The 6,397-nt window shown below is 45.9% G+C and overlaps 1 pseudogene; it reads left to right on the top strand.

Moving 5' to 3' along the window:
* The first annotated feature begins 386 nt into the window (after nt 1-386).
* LOC147730684 (protein YIPF3-like) lies at nt 387-3,869 on the top strand (annotated as a pseudogene).
* Nucleotides 3,870-6,397: the final 2,528 nt, after the last annotated feature.

Here is a 6,397-nt window from a genome sequence, read left to right as displayed (position 1 = left end):
AACACTAGAGTGCGACTCTACAACTACCCCAGCAAAGGAGGAGCTCTGGGCCTGAGCTCTGGTCCTGAGCTCTGGGTCTCATCTAACACATAGGAAAGAGAGCCTTAAATAATATAAAGTTAAATAAATCGCTGCTATGCCTGGAGCATGACACCCATACTGAAGTCTGTCCAGTATGAACCAAGAGTGTCCCTGCATTTTTGGGACACAGCCTTGCCTCAGCCCGGTTAAACATTTAGACGTTGGTGTCCCAAGGTAGATATCCCCAGATTGGACGTTTTGGTCCCTATAATTTCCCCCAAAGGTTCCTTCCCTCATGTTAATTTTTGTTATTTGTCTGCTTTAGTCAGGGCTGTTTTAGTCCGCAGAGGTATAGCTCCACCTGCATGGAAGAGGAGGAGGTGGAATTCATCCTTTTGGATGACAGTCTCACAGAGGCTGTTGACTCCTCCATTAAAAAAGTTGTATCAGATGCCTTGGCGACTCTGAAGAAACAACTCATGCATCAGGCTGTCGGCCAAGGAACCCCTCATCTGTATGGAAGACCACTGAGGACCATCAGTGTCCGGAGAATCTCTGAGGTATCACCCCACATGGCACCCAGGAAAGGTAAAAGCAAAGCGACCAAGGAAGTAAAACCCAGATAGGATGCCCTTTGACAGGCTAAAAAGGACCTTCAGTGCTAGGTACACTTACCCCACATGGTGACAGATAGTAAAGGTATAGAAACACAAGCGAGCCGGCAGGTCCACAATTTCCCCCAGGTGATGGGCATCACAATTTAGGTTTTGACCCAACACATGGCAATGAGATTCTGAAGATAACCATGAGGTGACCAGACCCTTGCATTCCAAGATGGACACCAAGAGATTGGGGCACGCCCCACAGGAAGGGGCAGGAGATAAACTCCATTCTTCTTCATATACATTGGACCTAAAGAACATACACATCAGCAGCCGAACTTTCAGCAAATACTGGCAATTAAGGTAGCCTCTATGTATCTGTCAGCCTGGGAAAACCAATGGATAAGGAGCTGGCTCAGTGCAGAATGCCCCTGCACCACTTTTGAGGGGTATGTAGCAACGACCACAGAAAGAGATAGCAAAATGGCCACCTTTCGGCCCAAGTATGACCAGTATCGTAAGAAGGTCATTGAACAATCATGACAGTCATGCCAGGATAAGCTTTTTGTTTTTTTAAGAACCTGTCAAAAATCCTAGACGTGGAGGATGCAAAGAGGAGTCAGATTCTCTAAAATTGCCAGAAATCTTCTTGGGGTGGTCCAAAGGACCATCATATTCCTAGGAAATACCCATTGCGCATTATCCACCTTATGACACAGGTCCCTGCTCATTAAGGTGGACCCAACGTTGCACAATTTGGCTTCTTCAGAAACAGCCCCCATTGCATTAAGAGGTCTTTTTAGTGATCCTTTCATAAAAGACCTAGGGAATTTCCTTTCAACTTACACATCCCTAGACAAAGTCCGGACATCACTCAAAAGATCTTTGTCCTCAATGTTTTACTTGGGGCTGGATGAGGTAGGGGGCACTGAGCCAGACATTTTCCAGCCAAGCCCCAAAAAGAAGACACTATTTGAAGACAAGTCAGTGGCAAGACCAAAGTCAATTCTCAGATACTTTGTCTCCTTTTAGAATTCTTCCCCTCTAGACTAGAGGAACCGAATGAGGGAGAGGAGCAGACCAACATGGCAAATTAGTCTACTAAGTCCTTACCCTTCTTACCCTGCAAGATATGGGGTCAGGTTAGCAATATTTGATCAAGATTGGCGGATGATAACCTCGGATGTGTGGGTACTGCAAACCATCAAAGGATTGCATATCAAATTTAATGGGTCCGAAGACAATTTGGTCATCCTCTATCTTTATTTTTTTGTGAAGGTTAATTGCTACTGATCTATCGAAAAGTAGCGGACAAGGAAGCATAAACCGCCATCTCTTGAACTTTCCTGCACTCTTGTGGCTTCCTAAGAATCTTTTTTTTCTTAAAAAGAAGGATAAAGCCAATGCCCTGTAATAAACTCAAAAGATTCCAATAAGTGGCTGGTATTCAACCACTTTAATGTGGAGGGTATACACCTTCTCACTGATGTTTTACGCCATAGGGACTGGTATGTGTGATTGGAGTAGAAGAATACATACTTAACGATTCCCATTTTCTGGCTACATCATCGATGTCTGCGTTTCATTTGGAGTCCTCAGTTGTTCAAATTTAGGACTCTCCCTTTCAGACTTTATTCTGAACTGTGGTGTTTCATGAAGGTTCTACAGATGAGGCTAAAGTTGCTTAGGCAACAGGAGATACGCCTCATAGTATACCTGGGTGAATCCTCCTGATGGATCAAATCACAAGGAGGCTGCATTACCAGCTAGAAATAAATGTTTAATTGTTAGAAGGAATGGGTATTGTCATCAACAAGGAGAAATCTTTGCTGGCTCCCTTCCAAGACGTAACCTTTCCAGGCAAGCTTCCCAGGCCTTCAATCTCTATGGTAACATTGATATCCTCTGGCCCTACTTCGACGTGGATCCAATCTAGGTTCGAAACAGACCATGATTCCTGTTAGAGTGATCAATGTTCCTCAGAAAATTGCTGGTGGTGATTCGTCTTCATGACATGAGGCGCGCTAGACCGTAACGAGAAACCCACAAAAACAATGAACTCCTCTTCTTGAAACCCCTCTGACTGAACATTTGTTCTGTAACTTTGTCCATATGGCCCTGGAGTTGGTAAATTGCAGATTATTTGTTTTCTTTTTCTTTTCTTTGTTCTCGTATTTGCCCAAAATGTTTCTGCTCATAACTGTACATGCTGTGAAGCGCTCTGATACCCTCGGGTCCAGCCAGCGCTATACAAAACTGTAATAAATGAATAAATAAATAAAATACATCTGGGACAGTCATTAGAGAAGGGACACTAATGGGCACTGCCATTGGCACATGCTTTGGTTATTGGGTTGGCTTCTCCTCTTTCATTTATTTCCTGGCTTATTTGTGTAAGGCTTTGATCACCATGCTTCAGATGCTCTTTTTGTTGGGCTATGGGCTCTTCGGACACTGCGGTACAAAACGGTGATGGATTAAACCCAGATCTGTTGACTGGGTGTGAGTGTTTGATTGGTTCAGATGCTCCGTCCATCACCACCCCCTTTTGTACCGCTTTGTTCGCCATAAGTTGGCAGGGTATGCTCAGACATGAGTCCCTTGCTCACTTTGCCACCTGATTCAAGCAAGCCGGGCTGAAGACGGCTGAAATGCCAGAAACGAGTCCTAGGAAGCTTGTTTCCGGTCCAGGGAAGGCATGGCTTGGCAATTCGGGCTGGACTGTTCCCATGAGGCACAGGGTCAGACTGATTTGCATATGGCCATGTCTGAACTGGGGTGGCAGAGTGGGCTAAAGAACGGTGATGGATTAAACCCAGAACTGTTGACTGGGTTTGATGGTTTGATTGGTTCAGATGCTCCGTCCATCACCACCCCCTTTTGTACCGCTTCGGACACTGCATCATGCTTTTTATTTCCTACAACATCCGCTTCCACTCTCGGTTTTACCTCTACTGGCTAGCCATCGGAGGGCTGTCCCCGCTGCGCATGATTGCGATTTTATTTCCTGGACAGTTAGCCGCACCCAGCTGCTCATCCTCTGCGACACGCTGACTGCCCTACACATGCTATTTTCTTCTGTACCTTCAATTCGCCTACCACAAGGTTGTGGAAGGTATCCTCGATACTTTGGTAGTTCTGAATGTGTCTTCCTGCCAGCGAGTGGCCAGAGATATCCCCGTCATCTCCTCGCCTATACTGAATGCAACCATGAAAGGCGTGGTTACGACAGCACAAACTCACTGACTCGCAGCTGCGTACAGTGATGACAGAGACCATGAGGGCAGACCTAGCTTTAAACTATGTTTCCTTTGCAGGATCAGAAGATGGTCATACAATAAAACTGCTGGCCACTAGGTCAAACTTAATTGGAGTGATAATATTTGCGGCACAACTTCTTTTTCTGTTTTTTGGGCTAATTTTTTTTAGAATGTTTTTTTAGAGGTGGTAGTATGGAGGGAACATTCTATAGCACGCCTTTTTTCTCTCTTTCGTGCCTGACCCTGGCCTTCCACAGAACCTTTGCATAAGTAATGTTCAGAGATGATTGTGTGAACTTTCGCAGCATTTTACCAGCTGTGTTCTTCTTTCCACCACTCGGAGCTTGATATTGTAGTCCAGCCATGCATGAACTCCCACACTTCATTAAAAGCATGTTGATGTGAAAATAATAATTGTTCCATGGTATGACTGTACAAGGATGGAGCAGTACTATGCAGTGCATGTATTTTTAGTACATGTATTGGGTGTATGTATTCTTTGGAGGAATACATTGCATGAGAGATGCAGTACTGTGCTTTGCGCGCACTGGAAAAGCATGTGCTGGGTGCATGTGTGCTTGCGTGCACAAAGTGAGTGTGTGTGCTGGCAGTGTGTGTGTTTGTAAATAGCACACCCTGGTTAAGTATGTAAAAGCTACAGTGCACGCAGACAGGGTGTGTGTGTTTTGAATGCATGTGTACAAGTAAGGGTAAAATCCATGGAGGGACACTGTTGGAAAGAAAATGTGCTGTGGATGTACCTGCAATGTTACATTGTATGCAGGGCCCTGGGTTCCATTTTGGGAAGCCTAGGCCCGCTTGGAGAAGACATGAGGAAAAGCGGAATCCTCCCCCCCCCCCTCTCCCCCTCAGATTTGTGTATTTCTGCATTCCTGTTAGTACGATAGGGGATATGGTGGAGGAATAAGAAAGAGACTGCTTTTACACTTCGAGCTACTGCTTTTTGATTTAGTGATAGATCACAAGGAAGAAGGCTGAACACAGCTCAGGAAAAGAGATAGGGCTGATAAGGGAATTATAAAGAGTAGGGTTGAGGGTCTGGGGTTAACCATTTGATGCACCTATCACTGTGGCTGACATCAGGTGAGAGCTCTGGTCACTCCCATGAATTGTGTTGTGGACAATCAGCTTCGCAGGCATGTCTGCTATGATTGACATCTTTCATGTGCCCACTTCAAAAGAAGGAGAACCGCAGCATAAAACTATAAAGACTCAGACCCTAAATCACATTTGGTGTCTGAAAAAGGACTATAAGAAGGGGAGGTTGAGTACCCCAAAATTTCTATTATCACTCAGGGATTTGGAGGTGGCAGAAGGCGGGTTTTAACCTGGTGGTGTAGGTAGTAATACCCTTACCCCACCCCACACAAAACAGCAAGACTCTACTTCTGATTCCCCATGGAAATAGGATTGGGAAAGTTAAACGTTCCACATGTTGTGTTTACGGTGTGCACAGGGGGGCTTCCAAAGTGCTCCATACTTCCAAAGTGGTTAGCAGGAATGAAAATGCACTATGATTGCGTACAACTTAATGAAACACACTGTTGTACGAGTTTACTGTTGAAATAACAAAATGCAATAAATAAAAAAAAAATTTAAACAGTGTCCCTAAAAATGTGTTACCTACCAAGCATCTAGTCAGGCTGTGTGAGAAGGGGAAGCTTTGCAAGACTTGCGCCTGTGACCAGGCCTTCTAGTCTCGCTGCTGGGTGAGAAGCCATCACCCAGGTAAACCAAGATCACCTGCCCTGGAGCACCATTGCCTGCCTGCTTGCCAAGAACAGTGTGCCCTGAGAGTAAGAGGAGAACGTTGGAAAGCAAAGTCCAGTGGGGTGCCCTACCCTAAGTACTCCCTGTGCAAGGTGTGAGGATTCAGCTGCACATCTTCAGGCCATAGCCTGTATGCAGGATTGTTTTCGGCAATCCCGGTATGCCAGGAGAGGGCCGCTGTAGACTGAGCCATGTGTTGAGTGCTGTGCGGTTCTTGCTACGCCCCTACCACTGCACTACAGTGACTCCATATGCCAGAGGGGCCACCGGTAAAGTTACTACTTTGAGGAATGCCAAGACTTGTGATTGTTTGGGCTGGTACGCTTGTGATGGAATAGCCTACGCCCTTTCAACCACATACAGCAGCAACCCTGTATGCAGAAAGGGCTGCCAGTATCAATGTTGCCAAAGGATTCAGGCTGCCACCTGAAGGATAGACTGATGCTACAATAGGTGGAATGGACCTGCTAGGAGTGGGAAAGCCCCTAACCCACCACTGAGGACTGCCAAGGACGCTGTCGATTACGCTGTACCCTCGCTGGTTACAGTAGGGATGCTGGATCCCCAGCCCCTTTGATCAAAGTCAACTTACTGTGTCTTAGTGAACTAGGAGTTGGTCTGACAACTGAAAGATCTCTGGCAGCACTGCTCAGGAGAGAGAGCCTGTGCTACCAAGTGCTGCTGCATGTGCTGCGAGCAGTCCAACTTCTCCAAATTGAGCAG

The sequence above is a fragment of the Lissotriton vulgaris genome, chromosome 2_1 (assembly GCF_964263255.1).
Source record: "Lissotriton vulgaris chromosome 2_1, aLisVul1.2, whole genome shotgun sequence".
NCBI lineage: Eukaryota > Metazoa > Chordata > Amphibia > Caudata > Salamandridae > Lissotriton > Lissotriton vulgaris.
This window is presented reverse-complemented; position numbering and strand designations above follow the sequence as displayed.